The sequence below is a fragment of the Symphalangus syndactylus genome, chromosome 3 (assembly GCF_028878055.3).
Source record: "Symphalangus syndactylus isolate Jambi chromosome 3, NHGRI_mSymSyn1-v2.1_pri, whole genome shotgun sequence".
NCBI lineage: Eukaryota > Metazoa > Chordata > Mammalia > Primates > Hylobatidae > Symphalangus > Symphalangus syndactylus.
In genome coordinates, this window is record NC_072425.2 from 45,653,318 (window position 1) to 45,676,234 (window position 22,917).

General features: G+C 41.4%; 1 protein-coding gene across 3 annotated transcripts in view; it reads right to left on the reverse strand.

Annotated features, from left to right (window-relative positions):
* The window catches only part of SEC61B (SEC61 translocon subunit beta), a 64,992-nt gene that overhangs the window by 21,926 nt on the left and 20,149 nt on the right, over positions 1–22,917 (reverse strand). The window contains exon 2 of one of the 3 annotated variants that reach the window (XM_063636198.1): positions 5,301–5,414. The exons of 1 other annotated variant lie outside the window; for it this stretch is intronic. The gene's annotated coding sequence lies outside the window, so the exon portion shown is untranslated. Of the gene's footprint in view, positions 1–5,300; positions 5,415–14,438; positions 14,524–22,917 lie in introns of all 3 variants that reach the window. One more of the 3 variants, XM_063636199.1, reaches the window with a different exon arrangement.

The window sequence follows — 22,917 nt, forward strand, 5'->3', positions numbered from 1 at the left end:
CTTCTTGTAACATAAAAAATGTAGTTTTATTATTGTTTGTGCCTCAACTATTTAAGTGAATATTAAAGGGCTTAGGAAAAAAAAGTCAAAACAGGAAAAAGAGACAAAGAGTGTATTACGTAATGATAAAAGGATCAATTAAGCAAGAGGATACAACAATTCTAAATGTACATGCACTCAACACTGGAGCACCCAGGTACATTCAGTAAATTCATTCGATCTAAAGGGAGAGATAGATGCCAATGAAATAATAGTGAGGGACTTAAACACCCCACTCTCAACATTAGACAGATCGTATAAATGGAAAATTAACAAAGAAATAATGTATTTAAACTGTGATTTAGACAAAATGGACCTAACACTCATTTACAGAACATTTTCTCCAGCAGCTGCACAATACACATTATTCTCATCAGCACACAGAACATTTTCCAGGATATATAATATATTAGGCAAAACAAGTCTCAACAAATTTCTACAAATTGAAATTACATCAAGTTCTTCTCAGACCACAATGGAATAAAACTAGAAATCAATTATATGAGGTACTTTGAAAACTGTACAAATACATGGAAATTAAACAACATGCTTCTGAACACCCACTGGGTCAATGAAAAACTTAAGAAGGAAGTTTTTTAAAATTCTGGAAACAAATGAAAATGAAAACACAACATACCAAACCCTATGGGATACAGCAAAAGTAGTACTAAGAGGGAAGTTTATAGCAATAAATACCTACATCAAAAAAGTAGATTTCAGATAAATGATCTAATAATTCACCTCAAAAAACTAGAAAAACAAGAACAAACCAAACCCAAAATTAGTAGATGAAATAATAGATATCAGAACAAAATTAAATGAAATAGAGACCAAAAATACAATACAAAGGATTAATGAAAAGTTGAGTGTTTTTGAAAAGATAAAATTGATAAGCCACTAGCTAGACTAACCAAGAAAAAAAAAAGAGAGAGAAGAGCCAAATAGACAAAATCAGAAATGAAAAAGGAGACATTACAACTGATAACACAGAAATAAAAAAGAACATTAGAGACTATTATGAACAGCTATACACTGACAAACTGGAAAACCTAGAGGAAATGGATAAATTCCTAGACACGTAAACCTATCAAGATTGAATCAGGAAGAAAGAAAAACCCTGAACAGACCAAATAACAGGATTGAATCACTAATAAAAAGTCTTCCAACAAAGAAAGGCCCAGGACCAAGTGGCTTCACTGTTGGATTCTACCAAACTTATAAAGAAGAGCTAACATCAATTCCCCTGAAGCTATTCCAAAAAACTGAAGAGGAGGTCATTCTCCCTAACTCATTCTATGATGCCAGTGTTAATGCTGATACCAAAACTAGACAAGGACACAACAAAAGAAGAAAACTACAGGCCAATATCCCTCATGAAAATAGACACACAATAGTTTGTACATTTACAAAATACTAGTAAACTATATTCAGAAGCACTTCAAAAAGATAATCCACCATGATCAAGTGGAATTTATCACGGGGATACAAGAATGGTTTAATATATGCAAATCAGTCAACATCATATATCATGTAAACCAGCGGTCCCAACCTTTTTGGCATCAGGGACTGGTTTCGTGGAAGACGTTTTTTGTATGGGTTGTATGTGGGGGGCGGGGGTAGTTTCGGGATGAAACTGTTCCACCTCAGATCAGCAGGCATTAAATTCTCATAAGGAGCGCACAACCTAGATCCCACACATGCACAGTTCACAATGGGGTTCTGACTCCTGTGAGAATCTAATGCTGCCTGATCTGACAGGAGGTGGAGCTCAGGTGGTAATGCTCACTCACTGACTCATCTCCTGCTGTTCCAGGAGGGTACCTGTCTGTGGCCCAGGGTCTGGGGACCCCTGACATAAACAGAATGAAGGACAAAAGCCATAAGATCATCTCAATAGTTGTGGAAAAAGCGTTTAGTAAAATTCATCAGCCCTCATGAAAAAAAAACAAACTAGGTGCAGAAGGAACGTACCTCAATATAATAAAGCCCATATATGACAAACTCAGTGCTGACATCATCATACCGAATGAGGAAAAGCTAAAAGCCTTTCCTCTAAGAACTGGATCAAGACAATGATGCTCATTTTCACCACTTCTATTCAACATAGTAGTGGAAGTCCTAATGAGAGCAATCTAGGCAAGAGAAATAAAAAAACATCCAAATTGGAAAAGAGGTAGTCAAATTATCCCTCTTTTTTTTAATTAAAAAAAAAATTTGTAGAGATGGGGTCTCCCAATGTTGCCCAGGCTGGTCTCGAACTCCTGGACCCAAGCAGTCCTCCCTCCTCAGCCTCCCAAAGTGCTGAGATTACAGATGTGAGCCACTGTGCCTGGCCTGTTTTTCTTTGCAGATGATGTGATCTTATATGTAGAAAAACCTAGACTCCACCAAAAAAAAAACCCTCAGATTTGATAAACAAAATCAGTAAATTTGCAGGATATAAAATCAACATACAAAATCAGTAGTTTTTCTATACACCCATAGTGAACTGGCAGAAAAAGAAATCAAGAATCCAATCCCATTTACAATAGCTACCAAAAATATATAAAATACCTAAGAATAAATGTATCCAGCAAAATACTGATAAAATAAATTGAAGAGGACACAAACAAATGGAAAGATGTTCCATGCTCATAGATTGGAAGAATTAATATTGCTAAAATGACCGCACTACCCAAAGCAATCAACACATATAATGCAGTTCCTTACAGTGCAATCCCCAATGCAATACATTACAGTAACCCAAACAGCCAAGTATTGGTATTAAAAACAGACATATAGATTAGTGGAACAGAATAGAGAACCAAGAAAAAAATCCACATACTTACAGCCAATTGATTTTTGACAAAGGCACGAAGAACATACATTGGGGAAAGGACACCCTCTTCAGTAAATCGTGCTGTGAAAACTTGATATTCCTATTCAGAAGGATGAAACTAGACTCCTGCGTCTCACCATATACAAAATCCACTGAAAATTGATTAAAGACTTAAATCTAAAACTTGAAACTGTGAAACTACTGGAAGAAAACATAGGGGAAACACTTGAGGACATTGGTCTAGGCAAAGATTTTATAGCTAAGATATCAAAAGAGTAGGCAACAACGACAACAACAACAAAACAGACAAATGGGACTATATTAAACTAAAAAGCTTCTGCACAGCAACGAAAACAACAGAATGAAGAGACAACCTGTTAAAATAGGAGAACATATTTGGAAACTACCCATCTGACAAGGGACTAATATCCAGAATATACAAGGAACTCAAACAAGTCAACAGTAAAAAAAAAAAAAAAAAAAAAAATCCGACATTTCCCCAAAGAAGACATACAAATAGCCAACAGGTATATAAAAATGTGCTCAACATCACTACTCATAGCTCATTGGTGATGTTGAGCACTTAAACATCTTACCTCAGTTAGAATGACGGTTACTAAAAAGACAAAAAGAAAAAACAAATAGGCCAGGTGTGGTGGCTCACACCTGTAATCCCAGCACTTTGGGAGGCCGAGGTGGGTGGATCACAAGGTCAGAGTTCGAGACCAGCCTGGCCAACATGGCAAAACCCCATCTCTACCAAAAATACAAAAATTATCCAGGCATGGTGGCAGGCGTCTGTAATCCCAGCTACTCGGTAGGTTGAAGCAGGAGAATCACTTGAACCAGGGAGGCAGAGGTTGCAGCGAGCAGAGATCCTGCCATTGCACTCCAGCCGGGGCAACAAGAGCAAGACTCTGTCTCAAAAAAAAAAAAAGAAAGAAAAAAGAAAAAAAAGTAGATGTTGGCGAGGATGCAGAGTAAGGGAACTCATACACTGTTGGTGGGAATATAAATTAGTACAAATATTATGGAAAACAGTATGGAGATTTTTTAAAATAATAATAAAAGTAAAAATAGAGATACCATACAATCCAGCAATCCCACTACTGGCTGTTTATCCAAAGGAAAGGAAATCTGGGCCAGGCTTAGTGGCTCATGCCTGTAATCCCAGCACTTTGCGAGGCTGAGGCAGGTGGATCACCTGAGGTCAGGAGTTCAAGACCAGCCTGACCAACATGGTGAAACCCCGTCTCAACTAAAAATAAAAAAATTAGCTGGGCTTGGTGGCATGCGCTTGTAGTCCCAGCTACTCTGGAGGCTGAGACAGGAGAATCACTTGAACCCAGGAGGTGGAGGTTGCAGTGAGCCAAGATGGCTCAACTGCACTCCAGCCTGGGCAACAGATCAAGATTCTGTCCCCAGAAAGATAAGTAAATAAATAAATAAATAAATAAATAAATAAATAAATAAAGGAAAGGAACTCAGTATATCAAAGGAATACATGCACCCCCTTGTTTATTGCAGAGCTATCCATAATAGCAAAGATATGAAGTCTTTGAAACGTGTCCATTAACAGATGAATGGATGAAGAAAATGTGGTGTATATATTCAAAATGGCATACTATTCAGCCATAAAAAAGCATGAAGTCCTGTCATTTGCAGCAACATGGATGGAACTGGAAGTCATTATGTTAGGGGAAATAAGCCAGGCATAGACAGACAAAAACATTCTCACTTATATGGGGGCACTAAAAAAATTGATCTCGGCTGGGTGGGGTGGCTCACGCCTGTAATCACAGCACTTTGGGTGGTCGAGGTGGGTGGATCACCTGAGGTCACGAGTTTGAGACCAGCCTGGCCAACATAGTGAAACCCCGTCTCTACTAAAAATACAAAAAAATTAGCTGGGCGTGGTGGCGGGTGCCTGTAATCCCAGCTACTCAGGAGGCTGAGGCAAGAGAATCGCTTGAACCCGGGAGGTGGAGGTTGCAGTGAGCTGATACCCTGCCATTGCACTCCAGCCTGGGCAACAGAGCAAGACTCAGTCTCAAAAAAAAAAAGAAAACAAAACAAAACAAAACAAAATTGATCTCATGGAGATAGAGTAGAAAAATAGTTACCAGAGGCTGGGAGGGGGTCGGAGGGATGAAGTGAGGTTGGTTAATGGATACAAATATACAGTTAGATTGAAGAAATAAGTTCTAATGTTCAATAGCAGAGTAGGGTGATTATAGTTAACAACGATGTATTGTATATTTCAAAATAGCTAGAAGAGAACCTGAAATGTTCCCAACACCAAGAAATGATAAATACTCAAGATGGTGAATACCCCAAACACCCTGACTTGATCATTACACATTGTATGCATGCAACAAAATGTCATGTTACACTGTCAATATGTACAAATACTGTGTGTCAATAAATTTTTTTTAAAACTTACCCTCGAGAGGTCCTTGCAGGCAAATCATGCCTTCTCACACACCTTTCACTCGTTGCTTCCACTTCCACAATAAATCTTACTCATATATATTTAGGACCTATCCTGTGCATAGCACTGAAGATAAAGAAATGAAATTAGCAGTTTTTGACTTACATAATTCTGCATTGTTCGATACTAATACCCTCAGACCTGACTTTCTCTTTGTTCACATTAAATAATCATATTTTACCCATATTTTAATTTTAAATATTTTTTGGTTTGTCTAATAGAGAGAGAAATCTTAGATTTAGGGTTTTTTCTTGTATCTCATAGTATTGGCTTTTAATATCTTATTAAAGATTACTGAGGTTGCTTTTATTAAACCTGTGTGTGTGTTTAACATACACACACATATATACACACACACATATATATACACACCTGTATATGTGTACACTGTATGTGTGTGTATATATCTATACACACACGTGTAATACATATATACATAATATATGTGTGTGTGTGTGTATATATCCTTTCTACCATCCTTTTTTTTCTTAAAAAGGACACTTGCTTTCCCTTCCGGTTTTCTTCATTCTTCTGTTATTCATTGATGTATTTTATTATCCCATTATTTCAATATAAATAATTTCTTTCAAATATTTTAATTTTTTAATTTCAAGTTTGATAATATATTTGCTGCAGTTGTTTGGACATACTTCAATGTAATCAACTGGTCTCACTGGTTTCTACCTTAGATTCATTGTTCCCTTTCTATGGAACACATCTTTGAATAACATTCTTTTCAGAGAGAATATATGCATTTGTATAATTCCCATTGTCTTGCATATAAATAGCTTGATTATATATAAAATTCTTGAGTCACATGTTTTTCTTTCAAAACTTTGTAAATGTTTACCTTCTAGAGCTGCTTTTCCTATAGTATGTTCCAGGGAAAATAAGCTGTAAAAAATGCTTCAGGAAAAAGGGCTCCATGGTTACATAACTATAGGAAAAGTTCCATTCCTATAGGAAAGGTACATTTTCTATGGGAAATGTACCAGGGAAAGTAGCATAGTATAGGCCATGACCTATTCTGAGGTAATGAAAATGGATTAATTTTATATCCAGTGTATCCAAGCTACTTGACCACAGTAATACTGAGAGAAAGCAAATGACCAACAATAGAGTAACAGGTAACATCTCTTCAGCATGTACTATGCACTAGGCACTGTTCTAGCACTGTGTACGTTATCTGATTTAATCCTCACAATAGTTCTGGATGGGTAGTAGAATTTTTCAATCTGTTTTAACAAATGAGGAAACAGAGGCACAAAGAACTTAAGAAAATGAGCTAGAAAATGCTGAAGCTAAATTGAAACCCAAGTAGTTAGCTCCTGAACCATTATTCATATCATTAAGAGTTGGCAGGGAAGGGCAATAAAGGCAACTTCTATATCTTTCCTAAGCCTGAAAAACACAGCGAAACATCCAATGGTACCAGAAAAGAAAGGGAACTTTCCACCACCAGAAGTACACTCTGCTAGACTGTCCTAGAATTTGCTGCTGAATTATGGCACAGGCACTTTGGGGGGTAATCTGATGATCGTCCATGCAAGTGCTCAAACTCTGCTGTTGGCCAACATCCAGGACCCATCATTGAATACTCATCACTTCATCAATTCATCCTCCTCAACTGACGGGCAAAACAACATCCAAATATTCATTGCACATCTGTGCCGGGCAGATTATACATTAGCAATTCAAATCTGGCCAGTGCACTGGCCGTTCCTTCAAATGCGTCTGTTTGGGTGAGATGCCTTGTTGTCTGGGATGGATAATAAGGCAACTTGGTCTAATCTTGAAGAACAATCAACCCATCTTGCAAAGGTGACTGGCTGTGTGTGTTCTTGCCCTGGCAGCATTGGAACAATGGCCCCATAATGCACTCGACTCAGCTGGCAATGAAGTCTCATCCTGATTAGTAGCCGTGGCTGGTGTCAATCACCACAGGATGCATCATTGTCCCCTGGTTCCCAACACAGTTTATTTACAGGAAAACAAAGGCTTTGGGGGGCCATGGCTGCTTCCCAGAGATTGCAAAATAAATTGAGCTGTCAAGCACACAAAGTAGGTGAAGATTAATGAGTGTGCGGACAATAAATATGAAGAGATGACCATGAATATGCTAATGGGCATTATCCATATACACTGGAATTGCTACCAAAATTAAAAGGTGGCACGAAGAAGATGGGTCACAGGGCGACAGGGAGATAATCTTGGATGATTGAGACACTCACTCAAGATAAGGCTCTCTACAGGTTTCCTTTTTCCCCATTAAACCATCCTGAGGCATCATTATTCACAAGCTATCTGAATAAGCTCCTTTTAAACAGGGATATAAGGGGCAGGGTGAGGGTGGGAAGCTGGAAAAGTTACTTTAGGGAAAGGTGTAATTAGAATAAGAAAGGTGCTTATCAAAGGCAAGAAGTGATCAGCTGTCAGGCTCCCACTTTATCCCCAGGGGCAGAATTGATAAGAGATGTCACTTCAAACTTCAGATTCCCCACGATACAGCCACAGGGATTATTGAGAATGGTATTTAGAATACCTTTCAGGGCACAGTGGGTGATTTTTCAAAGTATTCTAATATTCTGATTTAAAAACAATAATAATAATAATAGAGAAAGTTGAAGAACTTAATGTTTCAAGGCAAATGAAATCTTGCGATCATGAATGATTTGATCTTGGAAAAGCTATGCTCTGTAGTACTGTGGCATGGCCGTGGCATGGCTGAGTCTCACCCTGCCTTGCAGTTAGTCTTCACAGTCCCCCATGTGGCAGGAAGGTGGTCTCTGTCTCCATTCAACACCTTTCTTCCTTTCCATGGGTATGTCTGTGGATGGGGGTTAAATTATCCTAATAACACACCTAAGTAATGCTATGAGAGGCCGCAAATAACAGAAAGAGAAAGAAAGGTTTTCTTGTTTCATGGGTTCTCTGTTCTGGACAATCTGCTCCCCTAGAGGTCTATGAGATGCTTCCCCGGGTTGTGGGAACACACCTTTGCTCCTTCAGGATAGAGACTAAACATGTTCCTTGGCCTACCCCAGGTGAAGGACTAACAGGATGAAACCAAAGTTTCAGGATGAAGAGCTAAGGGTGAAAAAGAGGAAGAGAAGTCAGGAAAAGGAAGGGGTTCCAGTCTGAGGCTGGACTGAAAATCTGCCTAACAGGGAAAAAAGGAAAGTTTGTACAAATGTTTGAAACAAGCTTACCGAAATGGGTGAGAGAAAAAGGTACTGAACTAAGTATAACTTTAGAAATGAGTGAGGCCTGACCAAGAGAAAGGCCAAGGGAACAGCACATAAACACTGTAGTCTAGTGACAAAGTCATTTCCCACGGGGGTATGGGCTAACAATTCTGAAACCAGCACTTACGTATACTGGAATTAAAAAATGAAGTAAATAGGTAGCAGATGGTAGAAGCCAGGTTTCTCACTGTTGGAGTGAGAGGTTACAGGTAAGCAAGGGGAAAAGGGCTACACTGATCGATGTAGTAATAGAGCAGAGTTGAAGACATCAGCAAGCACTCATGTTAATATAGATCCAGATGGCTACTCAAAGAAATATTTATGGATATATGGATATGCACAGGTTAGTGTACACACATATATTTCCTTGCTCTGTCAGCTGAGAGGGCCTAGAAGCAATGACACACCAGGGGCAATGACACCCTAGTAGCAACACGCATGCCTAGCACCTAGATCTTGGTTTCTTTTGTTTGTTTGTGTGTTTTGTGAGACGGAATTTTGCTCTTGTTGTCCAGGCTGGAGTGCAATGGCAGGATCTTGGCTCACTGCATCCTACGCCTCCCAGGTTCAAGTGATTCTCCTGCCTCAGCTTCCTGAGTAGCTGGGATCACAGGTGCCCACTACCATGCTCAGCTAATTTTTTGTATTTTTAGTAGAGACAGGATTTCACCATGTTGGCCAGGCTGGTCTCAAACTCCTGACCTCAGGTGATCCGTCTGTCTTGGCCTCCCAGTGTGCTGGGATTACAGGCGTGAGCCACTGCACCCAGCCGATCTTGGTTTCTAATCCCATTCTCCAATAAAAGGAACTAAGACGCCTTAGAGTAATGGCTGATGCTAGGATGGTGCGGGAAATATACAAGATAAGCCTGGAGCATCTTGTAATGCCAAAAAGTAGGGAAGTGCTTTTGTTTTGTTGTTTTTTTAAAGCCATATTGATGGAGAATATACCAGTGGGGCACAAGAGCACCAAAATAAAGTAGTACTAGAGTGTAACCCAAAGTGCAAAATAAATATCCATGGCATCACGCTGATATAAATAAAAGAGTGAATAAATAAACAGGAGAGAATAGATCTCTCACTTATTTATTCACTCATTTATTTATATGGGTTTGGAATAAATCTCCCTTGCAGAATTCCAAATAGTTTATGTAGGTACCCCACTCTCAAGGATGTAGAGCGTAATTCCCTACTCTAATTTTAGGATGTGTATAGTTCCTTCCTTCCAAAGAGTACAGTATCAAAAGGGGGAAAAAGAGTAACTTTACAGCAAAGAAACCTGACAACCGCTACCTCAACCAAGTGATTGAGGTCAATGTCGTATGTCATGTTGATAGGATGTGCCCTTGATCTGATGTAGCGAGAATGGCACTTCACCTCCGTGGTCTTCTTCCTCAAAACCCATAACCCCACTCTAATCATGAGGAAAACATTAGACACGTGCCAGTAGAGGGGCATGCTACAAAATGCCTTACCAGTCCTCCTCAAAATCAAAAATACAGCCTGAGAAATTGTCACAGCCAAGAGGAGACTAAGGAGAACTGACAACTACATGTAATTTGGTATTCTGTATAGGATCCTGGAACAGAAAAATGACATTAGATAAAATGGGTAAAAACTAAGGAAATCTGAATAATGTTTGGACTTTAGTTAGTATTAATGTATCAGTAATGGCTTATGAACTGTGACCACTGTACCTTACTAACATAAGATGTTAAGAATATGGGAAACTGGCTATGGAATATATGAGAACCTTTTGAACTACTCTGCACTTCTTCTGTATGTCTAAAACTATTCTGAAATCAAAAGTCCAGTTCAAAAAAAAAAGTTTGCAGCATCTTTTGTGCTCAGTAGAAAGCTTTCAATAAGACTAGTCATTTTAGTAATGGATTGTGTCTGCATGCCCTTCCAGAAGTTGTGCATATAAGAGCCAGGGTGCTTAGTTTGCAAGCAACAAACTAATTTTTCCTGATTTACACAAGAAAGGAATTTATTGTAGGATATTGGATAGCACACAGAGTATATGAGAAAGCCTAAAACCAGCCTTGGAGGCCATACAGCTGGGATGATGTTGGAAAGCAGGCTCAGAACCAGCCCTGTGGAGACTCCACTGTTGCTGTTGTGGACCTGCAGCTCGTAGTTTACAATGCCAACCCTCTGCTGTTCCATTCAGATGCAGCCACCAGATCTGCCGCCTCGGGAAACTGTTGTGGCTGCTCTGGCTGCCAACACCCTTGCTAGAATGGATCCTGCAGGGTCCCTCCTCCACTTCATTCACTTGTAATTCAGCTCAGGAGTGATGAGTCTGATTGGCTGAGCCCAGGCCACGGCTCTGCTTGGTGCAAGGGAGATTGGGATGTGTCTGGCATTTTCAGCTTCTACAGTGGGAGGAAAAGCCATGACTGGGCTGAGTTTTTCTCCAAGTTGTGAGAAGTTGGCATTTCCTTTCACTTACAGCCTACAACCAACCATAGGTAAAGCCAAGTGGGGAACTGAGTGACCTTAGTTAAGGGGGAAAATTCCACCATTGAAGAAAAGTAAGTAGCTAGAACATGAAGATCTAGATGGCTAGCTTCACTCTGCTGAGCCCAGCTTAGATGTGACCAAAACAGTTTTTTTTTTTTTTAATTAAAAAAAAAAAAACACTTTGAACAGGCTTGCAGGGGGATTATTCTGGAGATAGCGCTGCTTTTGTTTTCTTTAAGCTCATGCCATCACTTCTGGGGAATGCTGTGAAGAAAACCATCATCATTCAGAAGCCACCTACATAGAGCTGGGGTCCATGCCTGCTTGGGTGTCAGAGTTGCTCCCTCCACTGGCTGCTGTGGATGGCAGAAGGTGCAAGGGAAGAGGGGCAGGGTTCCAGCTTTGTAATTAGACAACTCACACTCTGAGTCCCTGCCCTGCCACTCTCTAGCAGGCGACATTGGGCAAGGTATGTTTTGGAAGCTTAGTCATTCACACCCTTCATCTGTGCTCACACGCCAGCTCTCCTGGCGCACTTACCACTCTGAACTGGAACCATCTGTTAATGCATCAGCGAGCCCACTGGACTGTGCCCTGCTCATCCATCTCTGGACCCCTGGTGTTCAGCCCAGGGCTGGCACACAATAAGCACTCAGAGATGTTTGAATAAATGTACATATGAGGGTGGCAAGAGAGCTGTGTGCCTTATAGAATGCCCTCAGTCTGTAAGAATTGCTTATTGAAAATTTTGTGAACTTGAAGTCAAAGAAATGTGGATTCAAGCTCTTCTTAGCACCTTGATCCTTGGAGCAAATAAGAACTCTTCTGAGTCTCAGTTTTTCTTTTGTAAAAGGAGGGCCAATTATGAGGCAGACAGTGTTAAGTGGCCACCCAAAGGAAATTCCCAAATCCCTTCTCTCTTCTCACCACTACAGAGGCTAAAAAAGCTCAACAATCAGTTTTCCAGTCTCCCTTGTGGCTAGCAGTGACCAAGTAACACATGTCAGGCCAATGAGTTGAGAGGGGAAAGATTAAAGAGAGATAAGCACAGAGTGGTCCCAGAAAATCCAGTTAATTTAGGAAGTTTATTTTGCCAAGGTTAAGGATATGCACCTGTGACGCAGCCTCAGGAAGTCCTGACAACACGTGCCCAAAGTGTTCAGGGCACAGCTTGGTTTTATACATTTTAGGGAGACATGAGACATCAATCAATATGTGTTAGTCTGAACATTGGTTCAGTCTGGAGAGGCAGGACCACTCAAAGCAAAGGCAGGAAGACTCGAAGGGGAAAGGGGGCTTCCAGGTCACAGATAGGTGAGAGATAAATGGTTGAATTCTTTTGAGTTTCTGATTCACTTTTCCAAAGGAGGCAATCAGATGTGCATTTATCTCAGTGAGCACAGGAATAACTTTGGAAATGGGAGGCAGGTTTGCCCTAAGCAGTGCCCAGCTTGAATTTTCCCTTTAGCTTAGTGATTCTGGGGGCCTGAGATATTTTCCTTTCACAACAGGAAAAGAAAGTTTCTCACAACCATAGCCTCTACTCTGCCTCCTGCCTTTGAGTGCAGATGCAGGGCTCAGTTGCCATACTGCAGACACGCAGGAATAAGCCCAATGGAGAAGAAGAGAGCAGAAGGCTGGAGGCCTTGATGCTGCCACTGGGCAGCTGAACTAAGGCCAGCATCCTCCTCCTCCATCCTGTTAAGTAAAGGATAGATATCTTGTGATTCAGGCCACTGTTAGTTGGGTTTTGTTACTTGCAGCCTAAAGCATCATAACCAATCAACTTGTCTCATAGGGTTGCTGTGAGGACTAATTAGACTCATCCATGCACCTGGCATGCAGTGAGCACTCAATAAATGGGAATTTACTATTATTAGTATGGACCACAGCCCCACCTACAGGGAGCTCTGTGTGGTTAAGAAGGCAGAGAGAAAAGGAAGGTGTGAGGAGGAAGAGCTGAGGGAAGAGGGAGTCAGAAAGGACTTATGAAGAGGTGGGGAAGAGCAGAATGGAAGGGGAATGAAAGGAGGTAGAGGGGATTAAGGGAAGTGGGTGGAGAAAGAAAGGGAAGGAGGAAGAAAGACAGGAAGGGGGACCCCAATAACAACTTAAGCAGAATGGTAAAAAAAAAAAAAAGTCATGGTAAAACAAGAACTCAAAGAGTCCAAAGTTGACTTAAAGGAAATAAAGAATAATAACATTTCTTGTATGCCCAGAGCTCTAAAAGGAGATATGTTCCCACTATATTCTGCAGAGTTTCTGTGAGTATTTAACAAGATAATTCATGTGAAAGGCCCCTACACATGGTGGACACTTAATATTTTCCAAATCAAATGATATCAATTCAAAATTGGCAGCTGCAGAAGGGGCTAAAGAACCTAATTTCTTGCACCCCATTTCATCCTACCTGAGTGAACATCAGTTGGTCCGTGAGAAGAGAGCCTAAGCTCCTCCCACGTACAGTTAGAAAGGGGAGATGAAAGGGTCCAGCTTTTTCAAGACATGGTATTTGATGTCATTTAACAGGAAGGTAGAGGGCAAGCTTAGCAGAGCCTGGTGATTTTCTTTTAAACAGGACTCTGCAATGCAAGCAAATGCCATATGGTGAACAGACATGCCACTGGCAACACTGATCAAAGGTCAATTTTATTCCTGGTGAGTAAAACAACAACAATAAAATCGGAGTAGATTAAAATAGGTATAAAACCCATTTTCGGGACATTAGAATATAGATGATATTAGATGATTTTATAGAATTATGTTTAACTTTCTTAGTAATAATAGCAGATGGTAATAAAGGAATATGTTCTTACTCTTAGGCAATCGTCTTACTCTACTTGGGCTGTGATAACAAAATACCATAGACTGAGTGGCTTAAACAACATACATTTATTTCTCACAGTTCTAGGAACTGGAGGTCCTAGGTCAGGGTGCCAGCATATTTGAACTTGGGTGAGGTCCCTGTTCCTGAAAGCTGTAGTCTCAGCTTGCAGACAGCTTTGCCTTTTTACTGTGTCCTCACACAATGGAGAGAGAAAGAGCACAAAAGCTCTCTGGTATCTCTTCTTACAAGGGCACTAATCCCATTGTGAGGGCTCCACCCTTGTGACCTCATCTAAACCTAATTACCCCCAAGTGCCCCATCTCCAAATATCACATTTGGGGTTAGGGCTTCAACGTGTGAATTTGAGGGGGACACAATTCAGTCCATAGCAGATATTTCCATTGAAATATATAGGGATGAAGAATCATGATGTCTGAAAATTACTTTCAAATTATTTTGAAAATAAAAAGAGAAACAGAGATATAAGGTAAATATGGAAAAATGTGAAAGTAGATAAGAGGCTTATGGAAACTGGTTAGCTTGATTTACTCACTTTTGTGTTTCTCTTCATCTACTCACTGCTTCCCTCCCAGATCCATTCTTTCGTCTGCCTGGCCGATGGCAGATGCTCAATATGTCTGTTGAATTAATATTAAAAATAAAGTTCTCCTTACCTGCTAATATCTGCATGACTAAGTAGAGACACGGTTTTAAGCCATTTGCAAAAAATACCCACAATGAATTACTTAAGTAAACATGATTTGCTTAAAGTCACAGTTTAACCTTGCTTTTTTCCTCCCAGAGTTAAGTATCAGATGAAAGGGCGTTGCTCTCTGTCCCCAGATGCCCCAGGCTGTCCCTCCAGACTCCAGAAGGCCCAGCTCCCTTTTTCTTTCCCTGTGTGCCTTCTGCCCTCACTCAGAGTCCCTACCGCCTCAAAACCTTGGGAGCAAACCACGTGGACAAAAGCAATTTAATGGAAGACAGTACAAATGTTGTATACTTTGAAAAATTATTTAAAAGAACTGGCAAGATAAAACATTTAATTGCAAGTAACTCGTAAAAATAAAAGTAGTAAAAACATTACCCAAAAAGCAGAGCAATGGACTGTAGCTCATTGTCTGAGAATGAATTAGACCTTTATAAAACTCCGAACATTTCCAGATTCTTTAATTGTTATAATGCACCTTTTATTACTTTTTTCTTATTCCTATTGCTATAGGTCCCTTCAGATTTTTTTCTATGATAATGGTAATAGACATTACTACTGAGTGAGTGCCTACTGTGTACCAGGCACAGTTTAGCCCTCACAAGACTATGAGGTGGGTATCCCCATTTTACAGATGAAGAAATTGAGGCTCAAAGAGGATAAATCACTTGCTCATGATCACACCACTAGAAAGGATAGAACTGGACTCAGACCTCCACATCTGCTCACCTCAAAAGCTCAAACTCTACACTACTTCCCATAAGTGTGTTCTTCTACAAAAATGAGCTTCTGTCACACAGTCCCCTATTGTTGGTTCATTATATTGCGTCCAGCTTGTATTTGTTTTTCATTGTTGCTGTAACAAATCAGCACCAATTAACACAATTAACTTTAGTGGCTTAAAACAACATGCATTCTCTTACAGTTGTGGGAGTCAGATGCCTACAATGAGTCTTCTGAGGCTGAAATCAAGGTGTCGGCAAGGATGGTTTCTTCTGAGAGAGGATCTGGAAAGAATCTGTTCCTCGTCTCTTGTGGCCCCTAGAGGCCGCCTGTATTCCTTGGCCTATGGCTACCTGACTCAGATCTCTGCTTCCATCACCTCCCTGCAACTCCTGTCTTCCTCTTATAAATACTCCTGTGATTATATTGCGCCCACCCAGATATTAATAATTCAGGATAATCTCCCCATGTCAAGATCCTTAATTTAGTTGCATCTGCAAAGTCACTTTTACCATAGAATGAAACATTCATAGGTTCCGGGGATTAGGAAATGTGCATCCTTAGGGGACCATTATTCGGTTCACCATACAGCTTTTTGACCCAAAGTGCAAAGCAGGAGTCACTGACTCTCCCTTGAGTCATTCTCACCCCACATTTCAGGCTTCCGTCAGGGACGGGCTCGTGCCTGCTCTGACACTTAACGATGATCTTGGATACTAACCAATCCCACGGCCTGCTAGTTTCCTCCAAACACAGTGGAGGCTTGTTTTTAAGCCACTAAAGTTAATTGTGTTAATTGTGGCTAATTTGTTACAGCAACAATGATGATCAATTCAGTATCAGGCTGACCTATTTCAGATTCTCCTGAATCACCCCCCAACACACACACACACACACACACACACACACACATTTTATTTCATCCTTCTCTAGAAGAGATATATTGAAAATAATCCCCCCTACCTTCTCAATGTTGTGAAACTCAAAAGTCAGCAGGAGCTTGGAGGTCTCCAGGTCCTGAGGGCCTCTCTGTTGCCATCATATTTAAGTGGAATGACTTTAACCCTAACTCCATATGTGATGGGAAAGAGAGAATCTTCCTACTATCACTGAAGATCTTCAGGGGTAAGGGATTTCCATTTTTCTTAGTCACATAAATGTTCGCTTTTCTACTTTTCAATTCCAGTAACATGCAACAACTGCCCTTTTCCCATAACTCTTCAGCCCACATTGAACACCCAATTCCTTCAACCTCCAAAGCACCATCAGTGCAAGCAGAGCATGTATAGTGGTATCTAAGTTCATTCCTGTTGCTATAACAAAATACTTTAGATGGGGTAATTTATGAAAAACAGAAATTCACTGCTCAACAATTCTGGAGGCTGGGAAGTCCAAGATCAAGGTGCCAGCAGATCTAGTGTCTGATGAGGTCCTGTTCTTCACAGATGATACCTTCTCTCTATCTTTACATGATGGAAGGGCAGAAGAGGGTAAACTCACTCCTTAAAACCCTTTTATAAGGGCACCAATCCCACCCATTAGGGCAGAGTCTTTATGATATGATCACTTCCCAAAAGCTCCATCTCTTAACACCATCACCTTAGAAATTAAGTTCCAATATATGAATTTTAGAGGGACACCAACATTCAGGTCACAGCAAGTAGAGTCAACAATTACCCACTACAACTTAGATGTTATAATAATAACTGTCTTCTCTGCAACATGTCTTATCTTGTACCCAAGCCTCTACCCTTTCTCTGATGAGGGAATTCAACCTAGGGCAGGGGCACCTTAAGCTTCTTAATTAAAGGTAACTCCATCTCTTCCCATTTAGAATAGTCTCTTTGGTATGGTTTCAGTTGATTTAAAGTTAACATCCATAAAGTCATAAGGTTTTCTCCATTCATAGGTTCTCCACTCCCCACCTCCTAATTTCTGATATGGTATCAGCATAGTGATGGGAAGAGTGACCTTGGGTGCTTATGTTCCCCTCTGGGTCCTCACTGGCCTCTACTCCTGCATCCTCATCCTGTGAGGTCCTGGGCATCCTGTGATGGGATCTCCTGGTGCGGAGGGTGATTGGTCTGGTCTGGGAGTATTAAGCAGATAACTAAAGTCCTTCCATAGCCTGAGGTCCCAAGAACCTGTGCTTTGTAGCTCCCCTGTGCTGTCCCCTAATTGATATAAGTCAAGTAGTTCTCCTAGAGATTCCTCATCCCCCACCAGGCCATGTGGGAATTCCTGGATCTCTATCCAGGAATTAGATATCCATCCAGGAGCACTGTCTCTGCCCATCTATCCAGATCTCTCCTCTCTCCAGTGCTACCACTTCCATGTTAGACACGGCCTCACACCAAAGGTCGGCTTCTCTGAGAGGCTTAGAATAGCAGCCCTGACATCTTTTAGCTCCTGTACACTTAGCTGATACTTTCTTCTGCTTACGCTTCTCTCTGAGGTTCAGCCCCAAGGTGATAATGTATTGGTCAGCTATTGCCACATGAATGCCGTGTAACAAGCCACCTCAAAACTCAGTGGCTTCCAACAACAAGCATTTTTTTTCACTTCCAGTTATGTGGTTTGCCCAGGGCAGCTCTGCCTTAGGATGCAAGTCAGCTGGAATTGGCTCCAGGTTTGGACTGGGATCAGATTTGCTCCACATGGCCTTACATTCCCCTCAGAAAATTGAAGAAGCACAAAAGAACACAAGCAGTGCACTGCCTCTTAAGGCCCTGGACTAAACAAGCCACCTAGCCAGATTCAACATCAATGAGACAGGGAACCACATTCTACTCATTCTGTGTACCACAAGGCCACAAGACTACAAGATATTCAGGGTTTACCAGAAAGTCAGAAGGGGGTTAAGCTACCTCTTCCCAGGGGACTCTGAGAAGGCTTCAGAGAGGAGATGACTTCTGAGCTGTTTTAAAAGAAGAGCAGTTTTTTTAACCAAATGGCTCTAAGAGGAAAGGCATCCTGGGCAGAGGCTGCAGGTTGTGGAAAGGGAGCAAGAAGTGAGAGAGCCTGTGCTGAGGCTCAGAAGCCACTGTGATGGGAAGCGAGCCTGGAGAGTGGCAGAGGCACATTGCAGAGGATGCTAGGAGCCAGGCTAAGGATCTGGAGGCTTGGACTTTGTTCTAGAAGCCATGGGCAGTCTGTGATGGGTTCTGGACCAAGGATGAGGCCTGAACAGGGTTAGATATGTGAGAGTCACATGACTAACAGGCGGGGAGGAGGCGAACAGGAGTCTTCCCACTCCCAAAGCCGTGCTCCTTTCATGAGGACCCCTGCCTACTTCCAGTCATGCCAGGCTCCAAGTGCCAGTGCTTACTCCTCTGCCCTCCTCCTGTTGAGAATTACCACAGCTTCCTTGCCTTCATGGGGAAGGAAGAAGGGCCAGCAGGCCCCTTTCAATGACCCCGGAAAAGGAACTCCATTTCACATGACCTACTTACAGAACTTGGACAGCTGTAGACCATCAATATAAATTCCTAGTCTCTATTCTATGTATTTTAGTTGATGACTCAGAATGTTTGAATAGCATATTCATTTATGGCCAGAAAATATTAGCTTCTAAACACTGCAACCCTGCCCCCAAATCACTTCTTTAAATTCAGATCGTTTTCTCATTCCATCATTTGCGATCAGAGTTTTCATCACAGACAGATTTTTATAAGTCAGCCCTAGACCTGGGATTTATTTATGCCCACAAACAAAATCCCAATATTAATCACAAACTATTTCTGATTCTCAGTTAACGTCCTTAAACATCTTGTGTCCCTGGGGACTCTTTGCCCTGTCATATGAAGATGATGTTTTAAGATTTGTATTTCCCCAAAGAAGCAAGTAGATCATAAAACCTAATGTATTCCGTGGTTCGGAATGATAATTTCACCAAGAGGTGAGGGAATATTTCACTGCAGATCGTTACAACACCCACGTAAGTTGTTAATATACTACTTCCTGTTAAATATTCATCCAGCTTCTGTTTATGGAATGGCTCCTACGTCCCCAGTAGGGACTGTGGGTGGGTCTTTTTTGTGGGGGGGAGGTAGTGCAGGACAAAGCTGTGGACAGCTCCCAGACTTGAGGTAAGAAGGTTGTGGATAGAAGGCACATCTATCTTGTGGAGCTAGAAAGCAAGAAGCTATGGAGGGGACACAGCCATTCATGGGCAGTGTGCTGGAGACCAATCTGGAAGACAACTTTGGCTACAAGAGGAGGCAAGAGCAGGGCCCCAGGCTGGCAATGCATGTGGCCACAAGGGTGCCTGTCCCTGGAGACCTAGCCAGAATGGAACAGAGGCATGTGCAGAGCCCAGATGCAGAGAGGTTGAAGAAAGGGGTGAGGAAAAGAGGCATGCAGGACTGGATGCTACCAGAATGCAGTGGGATTCTACTTCACCAACATTTTCTGAGAATCTCTGCCTCAGTCCTATGCTTCAATTTTTCCCACTGTAGGAACAGAGGCAGAGAGCTCTTACAAGGCAAACTGTCTTACAATGAAGACCACAGTGAGGGAACCTGGAAGCAAAGGTGTAGGAACCTTGAATTCTGTCCCTTGGGAGTAATCTCAGAAAGCTTATCAAAATGATATGGTGCCATCGTGCTGTGATTGGGGGCAGTCTTTGAAAACAGGACTCAAATTCCTGCACCTTGCTTTCCTAGCTAGGTGTCCTTGGTCCTCAGTCACGTTAGTGCCCCAGTGCTCCTACCTGTACAATGTGGGTAATATTAGGACCCCCCTCTGAAAGTGGTCAGGAGGGTGAAATGGAATAGTACGTGCACCTAGCACTTAGCAACGAGCCTGGCACAGAAGTGGTGAGAGCCTCGGGGCATTGATGCCACGCTTTATGAAAGGCAAACAGGAACCACCAATATATTTAGGTAGGAGAGTGATGGGATCTAGTCTTCCTTTCAGAAAGGAGACTGGGTTGTGGAGGAGGGGGCTTGTGCTGACGTCACAGCCAGGGAATAGGGTGGTTGGATTGTCCTGATATAAGCACAGTGGCAAAGGAAGCCTCATCTGAAACTGGGAAGATCTGTGCCTGTTGGAAGCCAAGAGGAGGGAGGTGGAAAAAATGAGATCCTGGGGGGAATGGGAGAGAGGCAGTCACAGTTATGAGTGGTGGAAGAAGTTGGAGAGAATGCGAATGAGCTGCGGATGCTATGATTTCACAATTTTACTCTCAAACTAAGTCATTGCTTCTACAACTCTACACTCAGTGATGGAGAAACTGAGAAAGAATCATTGAGAGATACATATATGTAGATGTATGTGTAGGTATAAAATTTTTTAGAAAAGAAAGAATATTCAGAATCCCTAGTATTTGTTTGCATTAGTTCCTTTACTGGAGCTATAGATCTGAAATATGGTTTGGTTATCTGTCCATCCACCCATCCACTCACTGTGTGTAGCAGCCTCTGACCATAGAAGGTACTCAACCAATATTTGCTGGGTAAATGAAGGAAAGAGTGAGTGCCAAAAAGATTTGAAGAATGTGAGATTTAATTTAAAACTCTTCATGCCAGTGCAGTATTACAGTCTCGTTTTCATTCATTTCAATGGATAATTCAGAGAGTAATTTAGAAAATAAATCCCTACCACTTTAACTCCTATTCAAACCAAATCAATAGACCTTATAGGTGAGACACTAGCTCAGGGCACTTTCTCCAGTACTGGTGGGAATGCACATTGATACGACTTGTGTAGGCAGTTTGTACACTTTCTCAAAAGGTGTATGTATTGTACACATGCCCAGGTATTTCACTTTCAGAATGTTAGCCTTTAGATAGGCTCACCCATGCGTAACATGACATCTTACAAAGATATTCACAGAGCATTGTTAATAACATTAAAAATGAGAAACAAATGTCACATAATAGTGGACCAGCTAAGTGATAGTACACCCATACAATGGGATACTATCCCGCTATTTTTAAGCAAAAGCAGCTTTAAATAATTGGTTAGGAATGATGTCCTAGATATAATGCTAAGTGAAAGTAAAGGCATGTCAGCCTGTATATGTTTTTGTATTCTTAGACTGCTCCTGTAAGAATACCTAAGAAACTGGCAAGGCGTTGCCTCCAAATTGGAAAACAAAAGTGAGAAATAGACTGACTTCCTGTATCCTCTTTTGTACCTACTTAGTCTATTTCAAAAACTAACAAACTTTAATTTCAAAAGCCAGATACTAGAGAAGGGTTTATAATGACAAAGCAAAATTCCTTTGCTCCATCCCTAGTCCCCCTCCCCAGTGGTAACCACTTTTGACAATTTTACATCTCAAATAATATGTTAATTTTGCCACTTCTTGGATTAACAATTCTGTATTACCTGTGTATTTTATGTTCTAATAGTTGAAGACTTAGCTCGCCTATAACCCTGACCACTTCCTCTCCTGTCCTTTTAGTAAAGTTATATTATGTGCTAGTTCAGGATACAGCAGGTAATGCTGCAATGACAGACAACCCCAAATCCCAATGGCTTCTATCAAAAGGTTTGTTTCTCACTCATGGGACTTGTCGATTACAGGTCCATGGGGGACAGGAAGAAGCATAATCTGTACACTGTAATTATTCAAAACCCAAGGCTGATGGAAGAGCCACCATCTCACATAATGCCAATCGCCTTCTAGAAGAAAGATTGATCCCACTGGTAATGAAATGCTAGCCCTGGAAATGATTCCCATCACTTCCGTTCACAACTTAGTTACCAGAACTAATCTCATGGCCCCATCTAACCAGAGAGGGTCAGGAATTGTCCAGAACAAAGGAGAAACAGAAATATCTTGGCAAGTGGCACTAATGACTAACATAGTTACCTTTGCAGCTAGACATAAAATAGTTAAACCTCTTTTTCTTGTTATATCAATGTTAGGCGTCATTTCTGGACTCCTCATTTTGTAAGATGCAATTGTTACTGTTACTAGCAGCTTCTTTGCCTTCTGTCTTTCCTCCAGGTTTGGTTCCTGACTTCTTTCAGTTCTACTTTTCCCCACCCCAAACATTTTTTTATTTTTTATTAGGTTTGCTAACTCTCCCATACATTTCAGTAACCGTAATTAGCTCTCTTATGCTCTGCAATTCTATGACTATATAAATATTATTTACTGCAGAGCCAAGCAATGTGCTGCAATTGTTTTTTTCTTAGTGCATCTAATGTTACAATCTCTGGTGCCACCCTAGGGAATTTTCAGATGGATTCTCCTACACTCCATAAACTTCAGTTTGCTTTGTATTTGCACTGAATTTTAAAAATCAATGGGAGCATTGGAAGATGCAGCTGAAGAAATATGGGCCACATAAAGCATCGACGGGCCATGGGAGCCACAAAAGGCCCATGTGCCACCATAGAGCTAATGCAGCCTCCATCGGCTGGAGGCTAGGACATCTGAGGCTGGACAAGGGACAGCTCCTGCAGGAACTGAAGGCAGAGCTTAGCACATGGGCCCAGGAGCCAGCACAGGGAACGCAGCCTCGTGCCTGCTCCTTACTGCCAGCCTGTGCTGGCCTCCTCTAATTGGATTGAGTGTTCTGTCATTTTCCCTCAGATGCACCGTGTGGAGAAGGGCCACATGTGCATTCACAGTAATGGTCTCCAA